Source organism: Dioscorea cayenensis, chromosome 15, assembly GCF_009730915.1.
Source record: "Dioscorea cayenensis subsp. rotundata cultivar TDr96_F1 chromosome 15, TDr96_F1_v2_PseudoChromosome.rev07_lg8_w22 25.fasta, whole genome shotgun sequence".
In the NCBI taxonomy this organism is placed as follows: Eukaryota; Viridiplantae; Streptophyta; class Magnoliopsida; order Dioscoreales; family Dioscoreaceae; genus Dioscorea; species Dioscorea cayenensis.
In genome coordinates this window covers 7129308-7152924 of record NC_052485.1, presented here as the reverse complement: position 1 = coordinate 7152924, position 23617 = coordinate 7129308, and the positions used below count along the sequence as shown (strand labels likewise).

Here is a 23617-nt window from a genome sequence, read left to right as displayed (position 1 = left end):
TGATTTTTATTCTTAATTAATTGTTTATTTGAATGTTATTAGCCATTAATTTTTTTTTTACAAAAACTACAAACACTATCAAAGGGACATACGTACAGGTACAGAAGTGTAATAGTTACTATGGTTTAATAACTACTTAGAAATGAATCCTTCTGTCATGCAACCACCAAAGTACTATGCTTTAATGGATAGTGTTTAAACAATATTGATCAACATTACTGCGAAAGTAAAGGAAAAACTCCATGGTTACAAGAGCGTAAATTGCCGAACTTCTTCTCCCCCCTTTGCTCTGCTCTCATCTGCCGACTTTCTTCTCCCCCCTTGCCATGGCAAGCGGGGGTCAACCCCCTCCCAATCCCAAAATATCTTGGTCCCAAATAGCAGCTTCTTTGACTCAGACCATCGATAATTCTCCTCTCCACAACGAACAACTTCTCAACAAACTCAAAGCCACTACTTCTAACTTCGTTAGGCTGGACAATGATGCAATCAATCGAGGCCGGATGAAATTTCAGAATGCTTTATATGGCAAGTTATTCGGAAAATCTCCCCCTTTCGAGCAGGTAAAGTCGACGCTCTCAAATATGTGGAAACATTTCGGTGAGATCCTCATCTCCGACCTTCCAAACGGATTTCTTCTGGTAAGGTGTCCCTCTGAGAGGGCCATGCATCAACTCCTGCTGGACGGGCCTTGGTCCGTCAATGGGATGATTTTGCAATTGTCTCCCTGGAAGCCTTTTTTCGAACCAAGCTTCGCTAAGCTTAACTCTGCGGCAATATGGGTTCAATTTCATAATTTGCCGGTTGAATGTTGGGATGGTGAAACCCTTGAGACAATTGCTTGTAATTTTGGTAACCTCATAAAGATCGACGAACTCACGTCCACTCTGGCTAGATCCAAGTTTACCCGCGTTTGCATTGAAATCGACTTGTCCAAACCTCTTTGTCGGGGGTTTTGGATCAGCGACGATCATCAGAAAGTGTTTGTTGTAGTGATGTATGAGAGATTACCGACTTTCTGTTATAATTGTGGGCTTATCGGTCACGGAAGTAAGTCCTGTTCTCGGGTAGCTTCAGCTGAAACTGGAGAAACCTCTTTGCCCACTCGCACTGTGCGAGCGCCGGTGGAGAGGAATTCTCAGGTTTCGAACGAAGCCGACCGGATCATGGATGATTCCGACCCTATCTTTGTCCCTAACCCAGAAGAAAAACCAGAATCCGATTTCGGACCTTGGCTTCTGGTATCCCGCCGGCGTGGCCGTGCACGCGGTCGCGGAGGGGGCGCTTCACGCGCCTCTCACGTGACTCATCGCACAGCAAACAGCGTGGGTGCCGAAGTTGTTGAGTCCCGAGAAACTGCAACCCTTAGCCTACGTGGCGGTTCGCGATTCACTGGACGTAGGCGGTCGTCCACTTCCCATTCCTTTCGCGATTCCCCACAAATTGATCCTGTTGAGACTTTCAACGTTCAAAATCTCGACACTGATCCAACCATAGATCACAGCCTCGCGATCATCGAATCTCCAAAACCCAATTCTCTTAACCCTAAGCTAATTTCTTCGCTTGATCCCCAAGCGACAGCTTTGGCAAACCCCTCAAATCAGATCACTGTTGTCCCTTCTGTTCAAGATCCCTCACCGTCCATTCCACTCAATCAAATCGTCCCCTTTCGTGCTTCCCGAAAGACCCATCTGACCTCCATCCCACCCAGACCCAGCACTAAGCATAGTTCTCCCCCTCCTATCTTGAGAGCTTCAGTTCTGATTGTCTCTACCAATGCAACCCAGTCTAATGCTCCGCATGACTCCATAGTCTCCCTGGTTTCTGCTGCTCTTGATTCTAGTGAAAATGGAAGAGGATAGCACAGAAGAAGAAGGTTCCACCGATGAGGAGGACGATGACATGCCAGACGATGAAAACGAACCAGATGACTCTATGACCCTTTTACAATATCAAGCTGGAGTCAGAAGGGATGCTCTCATCAGAAAAAGTGTGCATGCCGAAGAAGTCTCTCCGAAGAAAGGGAGAATAGAAGCCGGGAGTTCCGGAGTTTGAGTCGCTGTTCTTCTTCTATCCTTCTTTTAAGGGAGTCTCTTTCGATTCTAATACTTTTTTATGATTATCATGAACTCAGCTAAAATCTTGTGTTGGAATTGCAGGGGTATTTCCGATCGGAATACTTCTTCTCGACTCACCAGACTTATTAAAAAGCTTAAACCAGTCTTGGTTTGTTTGGTTGAAACCGGAGCTAATTCGGCCCGTGTTGACTGTTTCTGTAAGAAGATCCCTAAGCAATGGGAATGGGCTTCCATTCTCGCTGACGGTTTCTCGGGTGGTATCTTTATCCTCTGGAACCCTGCTATCGGACGAGTCACCCCTATCTCTGTTTCTCGTCGCGTTTTACATGTCGTTATTTCTCCCAATTTTTCAAAAAAATTTATTGTTTCGGTGGTGTATAATTCTTCTCGTTGTCTTTCTCAAAGATCCCTTTGGTTTGAGCTTTCTAAACTCTCTGAACTTAAGCTTCCTTGGCTCATATTGGGAGATTTTAACTCTATTATCTCCAGATCTGAGCATAGAGGAGGCTCTTTCTCCTATTATAGACGTAAATCTAGTTTTTTCAATAATTTCATCGACAGTAATAATCTTTTAGATCTTAAATTCGTAGGCTCCCCTTACACCTGGTGTAACAACCAGATTGGTTCGGCTCGCAGATGGGCCAGGCTCGATCGATGTCTGGTTAATCTCGAGTGGAACGATATTTTTAAATCTTATACCCTCTCTCATCTTAATCGGTCCTTTTCTGATCATTCTCCGCTTTTTCTCACTGCTAATCTTTCCGCTATTTCCAAAACGATCTCCTTTAAGTTTGAAAATTTCTGGTTAGATTATTTCGGTTGTCATAATTGTATTCGTGAAGCTTGGAATTTTACTCCATGGGGCAACCCTATGCATGCGTTTTCTCATCTTCTTTCTCGTACTAGATTTTTTCTCAAACATTGGAGCTATTCCGGGGTTAACAATCTGGACACTGCTATTTCTAACACTGGAAGGGATATTGCTTCTCTCGAGCTTTCTGATTTAGATTCCATTTCTCAATTTGTTCTTAAAGGTCTTTATGCTAAATTATCTGCTCTTCAGCGTCAAAACAATATTAAATGGGCCCAGCGTGCTCGTTTAAATTGGGTCTCTGATGGTGATAAAAATACTAGCTTCTTTCATGCTCTTCATCGAACTCGTTCTCATCATAATCATATTTCACAAATTGAGGATGCTAATGGTGGTGTTTTCAGGGACCCTGTTGGCGTCGAACAAGCTTTCATGAACTTTTATAAAAATCTCTGGAGCGTTTCTTCTGGCATCCTTTCCAGCAATCCGGACGAACTTCCCCCTGATATTCCCAGAATCTCCGACTCTGACGGTCCTTTTCTTATTCATAATGTGACTATCGAAGAAGTTCATCAATCTTTACTTGATCTTCCTTCAGGTAAGTCCCCTGGACCTGATGGGTTTAACATGGAATTTTATAAAGCTTTCTGGCCTGTTGTGGGTAGTTACTTATTTGGGGCTATCCAACATTTCTTCAAAACCTCTTTTATCCCTTCTTCTTGGGGCAAAACCTTCGTTGCTCTCATTCCCAAGAAAGATAACCCTAAGTCGGTTTCGGAGGATTTCCGTCCAATTTCGCTTTGCAATGTTTGTTTTAAAATTCTCTCAAAGTTGCTTGCCAATAGATTGAAAAGAATTATTCCTAGCATCATCGGTTGTGAGCAAGCGGGGTTTGTTGTCAATCACTCCCCTTCTGATAACATTATTACTGCTCAAGAGGTTGCCCACTCGATTGAATCTGATACCCATAGTCCCCCTAGGATGATAAATTAAACTTGATATCGAAAAGGCTTATGATACTTTAAGTTGGAGTGCAATTCTTTCCATTCTTATTAAAATGAATTTTCCTCCTCTTTGGGTTTCTTGGATTGATTCTTGTCTGCATGCTTGCTCTTTTTCCATTCTGGTTAATGGTAAACCAACTCCTTGGTTTAGTTCTTCTAGAGGTGTCCGTCAAGGCGATCCCATCTCATCTTACTTATTCATTATTGTATCCCAAACTCTTACAACCATGCTAAATTGTAGCCTTCAGAAATAATCTTATTCCCGGTTTCAACAGTAACTTGAATCACAATTTTAATCATTTAATGTATGCTGATGATTTGATTTTAGTTACTATTGCCTCTAGGAGAGTTGCCAGAAACATCAATACATGCCTAAATTATTACTCCTCTTCTCTGGTCAAAGGCCTAATTATAACAAATCCCAAATTTTTTTCCCCTCTTGGATGAACAAGCATATCCTCAACCGAATCTGCAACATTTTGAACTTAAAACAGGAGTCTTTCCCTTTTAAATATCTCGGGGTGCTTATTTCTCCAAAACGTTTAGCTCCTATTACTTTTCAACCTATGGTTGATAAAGTGATTAGGTTGGCTCACAATTGGTCCAATTTTCACCTCACCCCTGCTGCCAAAGAGATTCTGATCAATTCTGTCATGCTTTCAATCCCAGTCACACTTTAATTGTTTATCCCATTCCTGATTCAATCCTTTCTGATATTTCCAAAGTTGTTAGGAAATTCTTTTGGCATAGGAATGGAAATGGAAAGGGCATCCATAATGTGAGTTGGAGTATTTTAACAGAAGGTAAGTCTGAGGGGGGCTTAGGTATTAAGAACCTCAATCTTGCTAAACATTCTCTCATGTCTAAAAACATCTTCAAATATTTAAACAAACATGATTGTATTTGGGTTGATATCTTCATCGAACAAATATGGGACTATTAATTTTTGGCAAGACTCTGTGCCGGCTAAATGTTCTTGGTTCTTTAGGGGTCTTTGTAAATCAACAGCTTTTATTAAATATCATTGCAAAATTAACAAAGTTAACCCTTTGAGAACATCCCCGCCTCGGGATCCCCGGGTTATATGATATTCCTGTCGCTTTAAAACCCACTTTCCTTAATATGGAAGTTGATTTTGATGCAATTTCTTTCTCTGATATCATTATTAATGAACAATGGTCTATTCTGGATATTAATCATATTTTTGGTAACAATGCTGGGCATTTACTGTGTTCTCCTATTGCTATTGATTACAACTCTGAGAATCATTGGACCTGGTTTTCTGTTGAATCTCACACTAAAATATCTTCTGTTGTTTATCATACTTTGAACAAGCAATCTGTTTGTTCTGATGATTGGGATGGTTGGAACATTGTTTGGCATATTCCAGTTGCTCCTAAAATTAAACACTTTATTTGGCTATGCTTGAGAGGTAGGCTTTCTACATCTGCTTTTCTTCACAGCATTCACCTTGGTCCTGATAGCTCTTGTGTCTTTTGTGGTTTACAACGTGAGACTACTGATCACCTATTCTGCCAGTGTGATAGAATCCAAGCAATTTGGGATCAGGTTAATTGTTTGTTTAATTTATCTATTACATTCATTAATGGTTTTTCCTCAGGCAATTGGGTCACTGATTACAGGCATTCTGTATATACTTTAGCATTAATTGCCGCCTGTGCTTGGTTCATTTGGTTGTGCCGTTGTGATTACATCTTCAGGGACATTCGTCCCATTTTCCTTAACATTGTTCTCAAGGCTGCTGCTCATGTGGATGAGTTCTACTGGAGCAATTATGTGCTAATGGGTAGAAAACTATTGCTGTCTAACTTCTCCTCTGCCGATGACAACTTCTTGTTCACTCATGCAACAACAAATCACACTCTAAAGGTAAATTCGGTTGGCTTTTTCTTCTCCTCAGCTAACTATAAAATCTCTTTTGCTGGCAGCTCCTCCCGCCAACTCTCGGACAGCATCTTTGCCCCGATCCTTGCCATTGAAGTTGCTCTCCAGATTGCTTTGGATCTTCATATCCCAGTGAAACACATTCTCTGCGACCACGCTGCAGTCATTCATCTTCTCCAATGCTTTGATCACGTCTCGTCTTGGAGAATCGAAGCGCAAGTAAACAATTTGAAATTCCTTCTTGACATGTGCGGGCATCCTCATATTCATATCATCCCCTCATTTGTCGATTATCCAGCAGCGAATCTAGCTTCGTATGGCACGCTTCATCAACATCTTAATTTGTTTTTGTTTGGCAAAGACCTCCCATTTTGGATTATGAGATCGTTTAGAAAGTTTGGTTTTTTCTTTTAACTTGTTTCTAGTTTTTACCTCAGTTTGTAGTCTTGTTCTTCTTGTTTTAATTTCAATAAATTAGCTTCTCCTTTTGGAGAGGTTCTTCCAAAAAAACATTACTGCGAAAGTAATGTTTCTAACCTTCACCCCTTATGCACTTTGTGGTGAATTGGTTTCTCATCAGCCATTTAAATTTATCTAATGGTAAAATTATCAAATTTAATCTAAACATCTTCATGCCATCCAAATAAATAATCACTTATGTAAATTAACTAAAAATATTCCATTAATCTTCCATATAACCATGCATTGTACAAGTATTTTATTTCTCGTTTAATCCCATACTACTTTATTTTTTGTCTTTTAAGGCAGCCACTTTGATTTTATGTCATTGATTAACTTCAAAATGATCCTAATTTCTAACTTGAGTAATCATGTTTTAAATTTTTAATTTGTTTCATGTTGCATCAAAAGTTTTGATGGAAATTCCCATTTGTTGATATAAGTTATTGATCAATTTTAGTTTTATTTTTTTAACTAATTATTACATTAATTATTCAACATGTATTTTACATAAATTACATCTGAAGCCATTTGCTGATGCAGAGATATAATTCACACACCATACTGCGAAGAGCTTTAGTAGAAATAGTAAATCATTTGTTCTCCTACCATCACTTTGCCTCCGAGTGTAGAACCATTTAATTATGCCTTCGTTAAGACAGTTACCTGACTTACCTCAACTTAGTGCTCATGCGTGCTTTCAAAATTAGGAGCATGAGGATCTCTTCGTACTGACGTGTTGATTGCTCATTGGATGGGAGGGTGTTATGTCAGAATATAATTCCACTTTAGATGTATTAGGGTTTACCTTTGTAAGAGCAGTATTAATAGGTGGGTAAGAACCATTGATTGAGCACTCAAAAGTTTTTGCATTCCATTATAAGAGGTTGGTGGCCTAAGTGCCCACCAATTGCTCAATCAGTAGAACCCACCATATTTTTTTAAATTAAAAAAAAATTAATTCAAATGTTAATTTGTTGACTCTTTTTAATTTAAGATTTTAAAAAAAATTAAATATTTAAACCATTGCCTACATCCAACAGTTAGTTTTTTTGTTTTAATTTTTTTTATCTCTATAAATACACCGATATTTTCAAACAAAACCTGCATTCTTTCCCGCCATTGTATATTTAAATTTTCTACTCTATTATGGATGTATATATAAATATATAATATTTTTATTTAATTATTTTATTAGTAATATTTAATATTTTATTAACTAAATATTTTTATAATAAAATGTATAATGTAAATAGTTAAAAAAATGAATGAAATAATTATGGACCCATATTATTGTATAATTATTGTGGGTGATAGTTTAATGGGTAAAAGTTTATTCAATTGATGAAGTGGCATAAACATCAAATTCTAGAATAATAATTGAGATGCACAAAGCTTTGGATCCAAACCAACTTCTTGTGAGGTGATCCAAGCAAGTCTCAATTCAAGCTTTATGCTTAGGCCTGGTTTAACAAAGATGAAATCCAGCTTTTTCTACAATTGGGCTCAAACTTGAGTCAGTTTGTCCCAACTCTACTTATAATGTAGAGAAAAGTATAAAAAAAACTTTTGTGGTTTCGAGATTTGCAAAATAAGGAATGTGATATTTTTTTTTCCCCGATTAGATAATGTGTGGTTTTTCAAATTTGCACAAAAGAAGAAAAATCCGTTAACGGTGTTAACTTTGTCATTTTTAATAGGGGTAAAATTGTCCATTTATGTAAAAAAACCGCCACGTGGCATAAGAAATATAATTTTTCAACATGGTTTTATTTGATTTTTGGAATTTAAGTTTACTTTAATCATAGGTGTGTGCATGTGCATCCAAAAACATGTACTACAAGAAAAACCTAAGTAAAACATCTCTTCCTTGATCTTCATGAAATTGGAGAGGATTAAAACCATTAATGACCTATAAAGTTTGAGCAACTTTGCTCATTTTGCCTCCTCCATTCTATTTAGACTTATAAAAATATCGTAAGTCTTGTTGTTTAGCTGTTATATAAAATAAAATAGCCAAAATAAATAGATTTTGTATCTTAAAAAATTTGTAAACTTTTTTTTTAAAGGTTTTCATATTTTTAAGAGTTAAAACTAACCAAGATATAAATTTAAACAAATGTCTCCGAATTATCACAAAAAATTTAAGCAAAAGGTGAATTTTGAAGGATACACATGACATGGTAGATGGTGTCACAACCTACAAGAGATTTTTATTTTGAAGAATTTAGGGTATTATTAATTACTATTTCAAATTTATTTATCAATTTGTTTTATTTTCACTAGTTTTGAACATTGAATTATTTTTGTCTTATGTGGAAGCACTTCATTTAGGATTCCTCATTAGAGGCACAAGTAGAAGAGATTTGGGTTTTGAAAACTTAACAACGATATAGTGATTTTTTGAGGATATAAGGGATGCAACAGAGAAGGCAGAGTATCTAACTTATGAGGAGTACAAACATTGGAAAGCTATATAGGATAAACCTGAATTTAAAAATAAACAAGAGATAAATTCTAGAAATTGACACAGTGTTACTATGCCATCATGCTATACAGGAGGATCAATATCTCATGTTAAGCATGGAAAGAAGCTTGTAAGTATAAATATAAGATTGTAAATGTCTTGAGATGGTTTTTCTTTTTTTTTTTTACGAATTCCTCCATTACATATTACCTAAGAATTTTAATTTTAATCTACATAAATAGAGAGATTCATATTTGTTATTGATATAGGAATCCAAATTGGGTTGAAAACCCACTCCACATGAGTTTTTCTTGCATACTCATATCAAGAAACATTATTAGGAAACTTTCATAGATCTGAAGTTAAAAACAATCAATATAAGCATTTCTAATAACCATGACATTTTAATGTAAGTTTTTATGTTCCTTTCTATGAATCTACATCATTAAAATTTATCTTTGATGTAGCATAAGAAGTTGAGCTTGAAACAATATGCATCTTCTACAAAATCTATATCATGAAACTCAAAGCCTACTTCTGTAGATGAATTGGCCCTTTCAAATTCAAAGGTTTTCCGGACCAATCGCAGCTGGAGGCACTGAATCTTTCAGTGGTAAATCATCCATACGCCAGCAAGCGAGCAAAAAGAGAATCGTTTTGGATGCCAATGAAATGAACGGTTGGCAAGTCGAAAGCAAAACGGGATATCACCGACAAAGCTGAATATCACGGAGCCATTGCCATTTTTAGCTTATTTCAATTATTAGCCGACCGACATACTGGAGAACGGGAAAATCTCGACGATTAAAGATATTGAAGCAGTTGGTGGAGATAGCACAGGATCAAAGGATATTGAAGGTCACGATGAAGGTGTTGATCATACTCTACCTAGTTAGATTTTTGTTATTCTTGTGATAGTTTACTTTTTAGTTTTACCACTTGCTGCTTACGTGTTACCTATGTGTGCTAGCACATATTTACAATATGGATTGTGTTACTTGTGTAATGTCTTTGGTAAGTTATAATATACTTTTTTGGTACTTTCTAATGATATCTTATAATTATTATTTTTAGCACATCATATTGAGAGATATTGATTATTCTAAAGGAATGATTTAATACAACCTTTTGAATTATAATTTGTAATATAAATTTCAAAGAAATAAATAAAATTTTATTTTATATTAGCAAGGCATTACGTAAGGAATAATCCAATTTTTAAATTTTATTACCCAAGGATCACCCATAAAATAATCCTTAAGTATATTTAGCAAGGGATTACTAAGAGAATTATTCATTGTTGTTGCATTCAAATACTAATAAATTACACAGGGAATAATCCCTAGGAAATATTACATAGGGATTATAAAAGGGATTTAAACATTTTAATTTTTGAAAAATTTAGCAACGGATTACCTAGGAAAAATTGCTTGCTAAATTTACCTAAAAATTGTTGAGGAACATTTTTGTAGTAAATTCCTCGTCTATTAAAAATTGGTTAACATAAATTACTAAGGGAATTAATTATACCTTGGGAATAATTCGTCGTTATTTAGCAAGGGATTATAAAATCCATGCGAAATTATTACCCATGAGGCTTTTACCTAGAGATGTTAATCCCTAGCAAATCCCTCACTAAATAGTATTACTTAGGGATTTTAGCATTTTACCTAGGGAATTTTCTCGCTATGATTGAGTTTAACCCAAATAAAATTCCTTTGGGAAAATTTTGCTAAACTATCCTACAGTTTGCTTTTTTATCAATTAGGAACTTGTGGTTTGAGTTGTAACACTTTAGTGCCTTTTAATCTAAATCATTTGAGAAAAAAGCTAAAATGGTTAACTCAGCTAAGTTAAACATAAATTTACTTCTTTTTCCTTTATTTACATTGCTAAAACACATACTAATTAAAAACTATTCAAGTCTACTTCCAATTATAACTTGAATGGTTTTTAAATACTATGCAAATAGACCTAAATAGTTCTCATTAGTACATATTTAGTAATGTAAACAAGGCAAAAATTTAATTCAAGTCTATTTTTATGCCACATCACCAAGAATTAATTGAGTTAAGTGTTTTGACATTTTTTTTGTAAACAGTTTAAAGTATAGTGTACTAAAGTACTACAACTCAACCGACAAAATAGCTTAGCAAAATTTTTCTGATTCTTTTTTTTAATTTTAGCCGCATGTGGTAAAATCATGTGTGACTCAACATAATTAAAGGTGTAAAAGCCTAACTTCAAAATGGGTATCTAATTTATTTAAGAAAAATTAAATTTTATTTAAATTAATTATTTCAAAAATAAATTGAGAGGTATATAATTAATTAAACATTAAATTAAAATAATTAATATTTTAGTTTATTACTTTTAATTTTAAAAAATTAAATATTTTTTTTATAATAAACTATTATTATACTAGTGTTAAAAATAATATTGACATAATTGTCATGATTTTGATAATAATGTTTGAAACTTAACTAAGTATACTGTTACTCATACTTTTAAAAACAACACACTTAATCTAAATTTTAAATATTATTTGTATATTCTCTCGTTGTTATGAAGATTCTCTCACTTCTGCTTTTAGTTAAATGGAGTTAAAAGTGATAAAAAAATTATTTATCCTTTGTAAATTAATAAAAAAAGACCATAATAAAATCATATGTAGAAGATGAATTCATGCTATATATCATTTATAATTTTCTCTTTTCAATAAAACATAATTAATTTAGGACTAAATTGCAAATACCAACATGGTTTACCAAGGCAGTACCTTTAATAATTTGTAATTAATTTAGAACTAAATTACAAACATTTTCATGTTGTTGCAATATAAATCCTCTAATAATATATAAATTGAAGATTATATTTCAAGGATATTTTTATATCGAAATTTCATCAATTTTTGAAATTATTATACTTTTTTAAATTATAAATATTTTTAAAATTATAATTTGTTTTTTAAATTTTGGTACAAAATTAAAGATAATTATAAATATTTTAATATTGCTATAATATTATATGATTTTGATTGTAAAACTTTTAATGAGAGGTTGACATGTGGCAAGAGACTTTTCTACTTTAATATAATAATAAGAAAAAAATTATTTATTAGTTCTTGCAACTTTTCAAATATCTCATCCAGTCCCTCTGACATTTCAATTTCTTTTGGAGTCCCTCCATTTTCAGTTTACTTATTTTTCATGCCATGCATCTGTTTATTTTATTTAAAAATTAAATTTTGCCCCGCTTACAAGTTGTACTTCACGTTTATTACTTATTTTTTTATTTAATATAGTCTGGTGGACCTGTGGCCAGCCACCGGACTGTCGATGGACCGGTGGGCGGCCAGACCACAGATGGATCGCTAATGTGTCACTAGAGGCCGCCCGATTGGTGGTCGGTCCCCTGTTGGACCGGCGGCTGGTCGCCGGAGGCCGGGTTGATCACCGATGGACCCTATGGTTTGTGGCTGGATTAAAAAGAAGAGACTTTGAGAATGAAAAAAATATTCCACTCTTAGTGGAATATTATTTTATGCTACAATACCTATATTATGCTATAATTTTATACTATAAAATAAGTATCCAAATAACCAATATAACATAATTCTCAGAAAATATCAATATGCCATAATTTTGGCCTATTCAAACAGACCCTTAGTTTGTTGTTTACTTTTTTGTGTTTTCGTTTAAAATCGCTAAGGGGGTGTTTTTGTCAAAAACACTGAAAAATTAGCTATCATATGGTGTTAAAAAAAATGACTTTTTGGGGATGTGAAATAGTTAAGAGATTTTTGGATCAAGGAACAAGTTAAAGGGATGATATGAACAATTGCTCTAATAATAATAATAATAATAATAATAATAATAATAATAATAATAATAATAATAATAATAATAATAATAATAATAAATTCTAGAGTAAACAATTAAAATAGTCCTTTTCTTTTTTATGATTTACTATTTCAGTCACTTAATTTTTAAAATTAGTCACCTAATTTTTAAAGTTACAATTTTGTCCCTATAGAGGTCTACATAGCTTATAAAATAGCAAGCCCCATATGGCTATCATTAACAGTACAAGTCTCCCCCTTTTGAGACGATTAAATCCATCCTTCTAGGTCTCTGGAAAACCTTTGGAAACATTCACATCTCTGATATGCCAAATGGCTACCTGCTCATTCGTTGTGAGACGGAATCGACCAAAGATCAACTGTTGTTCGGAGGTCCATGGACTGTAAACGGTCTTACCTTGCAATTAGTTCCTTGGCAACCCTATTTTGAGCCAGCCCATGCCAAGCTAACTAGGTCCATGGTGTGGCTACAACTCCACAATCTCCCAATTGAACTGTGGGATGGTGAAACTTTGGAGACCATCACGGAACCCATCGGTAAACTATTGAAGGTGGATGAGTTTACTTTGTCTTTGTCCAGAGCCCGCTACGCTAGAATATGTCTTGAGCTCGATCTTGCTCGCCCGTTGAAGAGGGGCCTCTGGTTGGAAGACGGGGACAATAGGGTTTTTGTGGTGATTTTGTATGAACGCCTACCTACGTTTTGTTACTTGTGTGGTATGGTTGGTCATGGAGCATCCAGCTGCAGCCGCCGACCTGGAAGCTTTCCGGATGACCAGAGGATGGAGGAGGCCACAGATGGAGGCAACCTTCAACCTATGCCTGGTTCTATCATGGAGGGATCACAGGTGAGGCTAGTAGCAGCTTGGTTTGCGGGGGATTAGGTTCTAGCTGGGGATTAGGTCCATACTGAGAATTACAATCAAGGCCCGGTGACTGAGTTCGGCTCTTGGATGATCGCCACACGCTGGAAAAACAGGGGAAGGAGCTGAGGAGGTTCCAGCTTCTCGGCAAGTGGGTTGCACATGCGAAGAGGTGGTAGGGACGATGCTTTTCCAGCCATTCGTTCTTCTCGGGATGAGGCCAATACTGTGGCGTTGTCCGATAATTAGCACATGGACAGCACTGGACGCTCGGGTGGGACACGTGGACGGCATCGAACTCGTGGTGGAGGGCATGGTGGCCTTTCCAATCATGGGCACGACCGTTCACACTCTTTGTCTTTTCCCAATGAGGCAGTGAACGACATTGGGTCTAACGTCTCTCAAGTTTTTGACCATTCGAAATCCCCCCACCTTTCCACTGATGTGGCACATGGCTCGATTACTGACATTGTTCTCATTTCGCAGACTCCCAACAAGACGCTGTTGATGGAATCCCGTGACATTAATGGCTCTCTAAAGCAAGATAAAAAAGGGGAAAAAATATTAATTGAAGCTTCGGGTTCTGTGGCAGGCCAAATGCTTGCCAACAAATTAGCATGGAAAAAAGAAATGGCCGGGGCCTCAGCTCGCTCCCCGGCAGAACCCGATCCGCCTCCCACTATCCTCATGAACATTGATGAGTCGCTAGCCACTGCTGGTGTTAATCTTGATCTTTACCAACAGACTGTGGAGACCTCAAAACTATGCTTTCTGATGAAGAGGATGACTCTGAATATTCGGAGGACTCTATGGATGATACTGGTGATTCAGATCAGGAAATGGACATAAATGATGAGGTTGAGGACTCTACTACCCAAAGCAAATATCAAGAGGGAGTTAGAAAGGAATCCTTAGCTAGAAAAAGGAAGCAACCTGCAAATGATCATACAGAAGAAAGACAGACTTAGGGACAGCGATGACGAGGGACCCAATCAGGATATCTCGATCTCACCCTGCCTCTGATTAATTTGTCTTATGTTTCTCTTTCCTGTTGTTATGCTTATGTTTTAGTTTCTTGTTTTTTACTAGCGTTTTGATGATGGACAAACTTAATATTATCGGTTGGAAATGCAGGGGTTCGACAGGCTTAGACAAGATCAATCGAGTTCGCCGACTCATGAGCGAGAAAAAAATTGATATTTTTGCTCTGGTTGAGACTAGAGCCAATGAGGAAAGGGTTCTTCGTCTCTGCAAACACTTTGCCAAATCTTGGAATTGGGCGCCATCCCGACGGATGGTTACTCGGGAGGGATCATAGTACTATGGCTCAAGCACCTTGGCAAAATTTCTCCAGTAGCTCACTCTAGACGAGTTCTTCATCTAATTTTTTCATCCTCAGGGGATCATCCGTGGATCATTTCGTTGGTGTATAATGCGTTACATATCAAGTTACAGAGCAAACTTTGGAAAAGAACTTTTGCGTATCCCTAAGCTAGATCTTCCCTGGATTGTTCTGGGGGATTTCAACGCTATCACCTCTTCGTCGGATCATAGAGGGAGTAACTTCGCTTATTATGCTATAAGGCAGATCTTTTCTCTAATTTCATTACTAATAATTCTCTGTTTGATGTCAGCTTCTCGGGGGCCTCTTTTTCATGGTGCAATGGTCAAAGGGGTCTTGCGAGGCGTTGAGCTCGGCTTGACAGATGCCTTGTTAACGACTTCTGGTTAGCTCGTTCTAATTCTATTCACATTAAATACCTTCCGAGGGTTTTCTCTGATCATTTGCCTATGCTCATTATTATTGCCAAGAATCCCTCCAATGCCCGCAAAATTTTTCGCTTTGAGAATTACTGGTTGGAGAATGCCACTTTTATCTTTGAAATCCGTAAATCTATTTCTAGTACTAGCTCACTCTAATCCTATGCATGCTTTCTATCATGTTTTAGCTCTGATTAGGAGGGGTATCTGTTCCATTAGACAATATGGTTTGGGTGCTCTAGATAAAGAAATTAAAAGCATTGAAGTTCAGCTCCAGGCTTTAAAGGTCAATGATATGTTAAGCTCTAATTTTGACCTAGATTCTTTCAAGAGTTTACAAAACAGATACAGAGCTTTGTTGAGACAAAATCACATTCATTGGGCCCAAAAGTCTAGATTTAATTGGATCATTGGTGGGGATATGAATTCTTCCTTCTTTCACAGAAGTGCAAGGATTCGTAGACACCATAATTCCATTTCTAGTATTTATGATCAGGATGACAGGTGTCACACTGCTTCTCAACAAATTGAACTCAATCTTATGGACCATTTCTCTAATCTTTGGAATAATCAGGATTCTAGAGCTCTTGATTGGTTTCTTGAAGCTCTACCTACTGATCTTCCTTCTTTATCTTTGATGCAAAAATCCTCTCTAAACAAACCTGTGTTCAAGGATGAAATTTATCTAACACTTCTTTCCTTATCTGAGGGTAAATCTCCTGGTCCATATGGTATGAATGTTGAGTTTTATAAATTCTTCTAGATGGATATTGAGAAGAATTTGGTACCTGCCATTTTGTATTTCTTTGATAAAGCCATGATGCCTAGAGCCTGGGGCAGAACTTATATTACTTTAATTCCTAAGAAAGAGCACCAAAAATATGCCTTTGATTTCCATCCTATATCTCTTTGCAATGTTGTGTATAAGATCATTACCAAAATTCTTGCTAATCGTATTAAGGAGGTAATTACTTTCTTGGTTGGGAATGAGCAAAGTGGGTTCGTGCCTGGTCGATCTCCTGTAGATAATATTATAGTTGTTTAGGAAATTTTTCACTTCATTAATCAAGAGAGAACCATCCCCCCTAGGATGTTAGTTAAAGTAGACATTGAAAAGGCCTATGACACTCTCAATTGGAATTTTATTTTAGCAACTCTTATCAAAATGAATTTTCCTAGCAATTGGATATCTTATGTTAGAACCTGCCTTGAAGCCACCTCCTTTTCAATTCTCATTAATGGTAAACCTTCTGAGTGGTTTAGATCGTCTAGGGGGGGTTAGGCAAGGATATCCCTTGTCGCCTTATCTCTTCATTTTGGCTGCTCAAAACCTCACTGCCATCTTAAATCAGACCAAATCTCTCGGGCTTATCCCTGGTTTCTCAATGAATCTGAGACACAATTTTAATCACCTGATGTATGCTGATGACCTCATTCTTGTTACCAATGCTACTAGAAAATCTGCGAGGAATATTTGTCTCTGTCTGAATATTTATGCCAACATTTCTGGCCAATGTCCCAATAAAAATAAATCTGAGATTTTCTTCCCTAAGTGGTTTAACAGACGGGTTTCCTCTGGTATCTGCAGGATCTTGAAATTTAGGACTGGCACCTCTCCTTTTACTTATTTAGGGGTTCTGATTTCTCATAAACAGCTAGCCATATCGCACTTCGATGCCATGATCAACCGCATCAACTTGGCTGTTGTGGATTGGGGTAAGGCTAATTTAACTAAAGCTGGTAAAACAACTCTCATCAACAGTATTCTTATGGCCACTCCTGTTTACTATCTCTCTGTCTATCCCATTCCTGACTCGGTTCTCACTAAGATGTCCATAATTGCTAGAAAATTCCTTTGGGCCAATCGTGATCATGCTGGCATGCCTTTGATTAATTGGGATACTGTTACCTCATGCAAATCTGAGGGGGGGATTAGGCATTCAAAACCTTCTTTTGGTCAAGCACTCTTTAATGGCTAAAAACCTTCTGCATTTTCTTAATAAGCATAACTCTCTTTGGGTAGATATCCTCAACCTCGAATATGGTGATCATAATTTTTGGTCTATGACTGCTCTACCAAATTGTTCTTCTTTCTTTAGAGGGTTATGTACCAATGCCAATATTATCAAACCGTTCCTGTGGATTAATTGTCTCAATCCAACAATCACCTCATTTCTCTATCATCCTTGGATGTTTGATATTCCAATTGCTTATAAACCCGTCTTCATTAATATGGATCTTAATGTGACCGATTGCCGTATTAATGATTTGATTGAGAACTCTATTTGGAACATGGATGCTTTGAATACTATGTTTGGTCCAAACTGGAACTCGCCTATCATTTCTCATGGGAAGATTGTTGCTGAGGAGAATAACCATTGGTTGTGGTTCCCAGATTCAAAAGGTAACAAACTCTCTTCTAATGTTTATAAATTTTTAATTTGCAACAATGTGGGGGCCCAGGTTTGGAGTGGGTGGTCTAATATTTGGAAATTAAGCATTGCTCCTAAAGCCAAAAATTTCATCTGGCTTTTGAATCAGGGTAAAGTTAAAACATATGAATACCTCTATCTTTTGAACCTTGGTCCTCCTGATCCATGTGTATTTTGTGGCTTAGTTGTGGAATCTTCTGATCACCTGTTTAGACTTTGTCCTGTCAGTTTAAGAATCTGGAGAATGGTGGAACACATTGCTAACATCAAGACTAATCTCGTGGATCTTCTCACGAGTGGGTTTTGGTTGGACTTCTTTCATGATAGTAATTCCAAATTTGTGCCTTCAATCATTGCTACTACTATATGGCAAATTTGCAAATGTCGTTGCAATCTTATTTTTAGACAGGAAAGGCCTGACATTTTCAAAATTGCTAATTGGGTTGTGCTTCATGTGCAAGATTTTTTGATCTCCCCTAACAGTTTCAAAATGCAAAATTATCTCATGAACAACAGGCCACATCCTGGTTTCATGGGAATTTTCTCAGCAGCAACATGGAATAAGGCTTCAGGTAATGGGGGTCTTGGCTTTGTTTTGCTTGATTCTAATGCTACTGTTTGCTGTGCAGGATTTCAACAGAGTAATTTCACCAGCAATCTGGATATGGAAATGAAGGCTTTAAACCAGTCTCTATCTTACTCCCTAGAGGCAAGGGCCCGTGTCTCCAACATCTACATCAGTTCGGTTGATCTATGGAAATTTATTCATCACATGGAGAATGAAGTTGGTTGGCGTCATGCTCATTCTGTCCAATGTCTGCGAGAACTTCTGCAACTCTCAAATCATCCCCGAGTTGATGTCATCCCTCACCAGTGGAATCGCATTCCGGCTGCTTTGGCTGGTCACGGCATTAGATCACCACATCTGTCTCTCTTTCACAAGGGTTTGGAAAAACCCAGGTGGCTCATGAAATTGATCTCTCAAGCTGGCTTTTCCTAAGTTTGGTTGTCTTGTTATATTTTAGTTTGCTCTTCTATTTTTGTTGGTTTTTCTTGTGTTTTGTTTCTGTTTTCTATTTCCTATTTTTATTTTCGAACATTCTTGTGAACCTTTATTTTATTTTTAATAAAATTTAGCTACTCCAGTAGCTTTTCCCCAAAAAATAAAAAACACTACAAGTCCGGATGATTTTATTGTAACAAAAACTACATATAAAAAATCAAATTATAATTTTTTAAAATGTAATAGAAATGATGGAAAAAAATAAAAGATTAAATTAGGTTAATTTACCCACAGTTTTAACCTTTTCAAAGAGATGATACGGTCTCAAAAGCTGAGATTCTGAAGTGACTGGCTGCTGCTGTAGTCACCTCAGACTGAGCCACCCCTGGGCACAATTGACAGGATTCACACAATGAGCTCAGCACTTTCGCAATTGGCAGCACTAATCTCACAAGCACTTATCTCATTGAATTTGCCGCCCACGTTTGCTAACCAAGTTATTTTCCCAGATGGTCATGGTAGGGACTACATTCTACATTAGCCTCAGCATCAAGCAAAGTTTGCTACTAAATTCACAAGATCTCAGATCCTATAAATTCAAGACCAAATTAGAGCAAACACTTCACCAGCTTCTCAGACAGTAGTGCACTGAAGAAATGGAGAAAAAGACAATGATCCCCAGAGTGAAGCTGGGAACACAGGGATTGGAGGTGCTTGTCTTACTTTATCATTCATTTCCTTAATTTCATTTTGTGATTATTAAGAATTTTACTGTTGTAATAATCATCCAAGCAGGTATCAAAGTTGGGGTTTGGGTGCATGGGTCTCACTGGGGCTTACAACTCTCCTTTGCCAGAAGAGGAAGGGAAAGCCGTCATTAAGCATGCATTCAACCAAGGGATCACCTTCTTTGACACCTCTAATATTTATGGGCCTGAGACTAATGAGATCTTGGTTGGCAAGGCAAGTACCAATTTTTTTTTTTTTATTAATTTCTAATTGGTTTGTTTTTTAGGAGAGGAAAGTTAGACAAGTTAGAACTAATTATGTAGGCATTGAAGGAGTTACCCAGAGAGGAGATCCAATTGGCAACAAAGTTTGGTATTGCGAGTATAAGTAAAGATATTGGTTTTGAGGTGAATGGGAGGCCAGAGTATGTGAGGGCTTGTTGTGATGCCAGTCTCAAGAGGCTACAAGTTGACTATATTGATCTGTATTATCAACATAGGATTGATCAGACTGTACCTATTGAGGAAACTGTGAGTCTTATCTTATTTTGTTCATATATATATATATATATATATATTAAGGGCAAGAATAACTCATTTTCATAATCATATTTATAACAATGTTTGTATAGATTGGAGAAATGAAAAAGTTAGTGGAAGAAGGGAAAGTGAAGTACATTGGTTTGTCAGAGGCCAGTCCAGACACAATCAGGCGGGCTCATGCAGTGCATCCCATTTCTGCTGTTCAGATTGAATGGTCCTTGTGGGTTCGTGATATTGAACAAGAGATTGTCCCACTTTGCAGGTCCAAATCAAGTTCAGAATTTATTTCTTCCCCCATCTTGTTGTTTGAGTTTTGTGACATGAATTTCTCTTTGTTATTATGTAGAGAACTTGGCATTGGAATAGTACCATACAGTCCACTAGGCCGGGGTTTTTTCGCTGGCAAAGCCGTTGTAGAAAATCTTCCTGAAAACACTAGCTTGGTCTGTATGCTGCTTCTTTTTCTTTCTTTTTTTTTCTTTTTTCTTTTTCTCGATAGAGTCAGGATGTATGTTTATATGTAAGCGTATTCATGGCAGAGAAGTTTATATTCTCTATTCTTTTGTAGTTTTGTTATATGACTTCTAATTATATCCATTCTCAATTGAATGAATGTTTAATTGTCACTGATTTTTAGGCTTTACATCCAAGATTCACTGGTGAGAACTTGGAGAAAAACAAAGCACTATATGCAAGAGTTGAGAATATGGCTAAGAAACATAACTGTAGCGCTGCTCAGCTATCTCTAGCTTGGGTTCTTCATCAAGGGGATGATGTCGCTCCTATCCCAGGTAAACATTTGATGTCTCAAGCCTACGTACATTGCTGAGGATGCTAAATTATGTATCTATATTATATTGAGCTAGTTTTTTTACATTAAATTTTTCACTGTTATTGTTAAATACTAAAAACTTAGTTTGAATCCAAAGCTATGGTTGTATCCATTCTTGATATAAATATTTCTAACGCATAACTTATATGTTTTTTAATTTGTAATTCAAAGGGACAACCAAAATCAAGAACCTGGATAGTAACATTGGTGCTTTACAAGTAAAAATTGACAAAGGAGGACATGAAAGAAATTTCTGATTTAGTATCAGAGGAAGAGGCGGCAGGTCCCAGATCATATCATGGAAATTCTGAAAAATTCAACTGGAAACATGCAGACACACCACTTCCCAAATCAGCTTGAGATTTCAAATTATGTCTTGGTTTTATAAACCTAAGTTTTGGATAATATAATAAAAGATGGATGGTTATATGAGACCATGCATGCATCTCTCAACTCATGAATGCATCTCTAACCATATATATGGTTAGAGATTGAAAGGATATGTGATTAAAATGTGTGAGATAAAGGCACTTGTATCATCTTAATTGGGTGTGTTACTGTATTTTGAATAAATGGATCCCATTATGTTATATGTTTCTTGTAAGAGAAGCAGTTCTTCACTTAAATATATCGTCAAGTAATGAGATTGAATTTTAATTTGTTTTATGGTTCATCTCAAGTTTCGTCATTACAAGCTGGTGAATGGAAATTCACACTGATTGAGGTAAGTTTTGCCCAATTTCAGGTTCTTTAACTAATTTTTAAATTAACATTCAACATGCAGTTTATAACTGAAATAAATTGTATTTGAAACTATTTATAATCCACATGCCGTACGGAGAAGAGTTTCAGCTTTTTTCTTGCATTTCATGAAAGTGTGCCATGATAAAATGCATCCTGAAAAATGCCATTCTTCATGGATTCTAGTTTTATAAAGGATGTGTTTTGTTATGACTGCAAAAAAAAATAGTAGTTTACCACAAAAAATTACTCACGGACACATTCCATGCCTAAACACACGGAATACCAAAGGAATAGTAAAAAAATCATAAAATAAAACTATATCAAATCTCAGAAATTATTTAAGAATTTATTCAAATAATTTACTTAGAGATGAGACATGCCGTCGGTAATTATTTTAATATCAGGTAGGGATTTAATTGGGATCTGTGGGTAATCCTTGGGTTAACCGTTTTACCCAAAGATTTTAATTAGTTTTACTCACGAATGATTAATTTTTTCTTGTAGTGTTACTATCTGTTTTGAAACCTCCTACTCTCCCAATTATTATTATTATTTAGAAATTTGGACAACACACATTGAAAAACAACTCAAGCATAATTTCTAAAACAGTTCTTTCCCAGAAAAATCAATAAAGTGCTGATATATTATTTTTTAAAAAAAACAAACTTCATGGGTCAATCTCATAGCATGAAAACATCACAGTATTCAAAAGAGTATGAGAATAACACTAATTTACAAGCTAACAAGCCATTATTCCATAACAAGAAAAATCAACTACGAATAAGAAGTGGAAATTGTTAAGGCCGTTTGATCAGACATTTCACTGGAGCCATTGCTGGTTGCTCCCCAAGTTCCTGCACATGCTTCCAACCTCCAGCTCACTCTCCACCAAAGCCGAAGAGAAATCAATTCAGCACTGAATTGGGATTCACATCATCCCACATTTATCTTAATGTTGTATCTGCTTTCACTGTATGTTTGTATTTTTATATTTAAATTGTTTTGGTTGTATGAACTATGTTGCTTCACTGGCATGCATATCAATTGTTTGTTTAAATGCTTGAATGAATTAATGAAGTAGTAGCAGGGGAATTCTGAGCATCTCTGTTATCTATTCATCTACACTTCCCTTCCTTTCATTCAGTTCGTGTATTTAGAACTCAATCAAGTGTGAGCCCGAGTGTTCTGTGTGAGATCACCTATACATTTCCTCTCACCCGGTCCTAACAGTGGTATCAGAGACTGTCTGAATGTCTAGTTCTTCATCTGCAAGGGAAGCCAACGTCCCATTCTTCAAAGGAGAAAACTATAACCTCTGGAGCTTGATGATGAAGACGTTGTTCAGGTCCAAGGATTTGTGGACACTAGTTGAGAAGGGGTTCAGCGAAGAAGGTGATGGAGCTAGATTGAATAAATGTATTAAAAAGGATGCAAAGGCCTTGTATCTTATTCAACAGGCTCTAGACACCAGAATTCTTGTGAGAATCTCAGAAGCCAAAACAGCAAAGCAAGCTTGGGAAATCATCAAAACAGAATTCCAAGGAAATACAACTAATCAGACTGTCCAAATTCATTCTCTTCAACGGGAGTTTGATGCAGTCAAGATGAAGCATGGAGAAATAGTCCAAGATTATGTTAGCAAGGTGCTGGACATTGTATACCAAATCATAGCCATGAAAGAAGAACTCCCACAGAAGACTGTTGTGTCCAAACTCTTGAGAGGTCTCACATCTAGGTTCTCTCAGGTGGTTCACTCTATCATATCCGCGAAGGATCTCAGCACTCTCACAGTTGAAAAACTCAGTGGTTTACTGAAGAACCATGAGTCCATATTAAATATTGAAGGAGAACAACATCCGGAAGGAGAAAAAGCTCTTCACATTGGAAGAGGATATTCTCAAGCTGGAGAAAGAGGACGTGGTCATCAGTTTAACAGAGGAAGAGGAAGAGGGCGCGGCAAAAGCTTTGATGCTAGTCGCACAGAGGATAGTCGCCCAGGAGTAGGCAGTAAGACACACAAAGGTGTTCAATGCTTTGTGTGCAAGAAATTTGGGCATGTGAAAGCCCAGTGTTGGTATAGAAACAGAGAAGCCAACATTGTAAAAGAAGAAAAGGAGAAAGGAAA

The 23617-nt window shown here is 36.6% G+C and overlaps 1 protein-coding gene and 1 pseudogene across 1 annotated transcript in view; both read left to right on the top strand.

Moving 5' to 3' along the window:
• LOC120278152 (probable aldo-keto reductase 1) overlaps positions 1–23617 on the top strand; it is a 37523-nt gene that overhangs the window by 2300 nt on the left and 11606 nt on the right. The window lies entirely within an intron of this gene.
• On the top strand, positions 19273–21354 carry LOC120278151 (annotated as a pseudogene).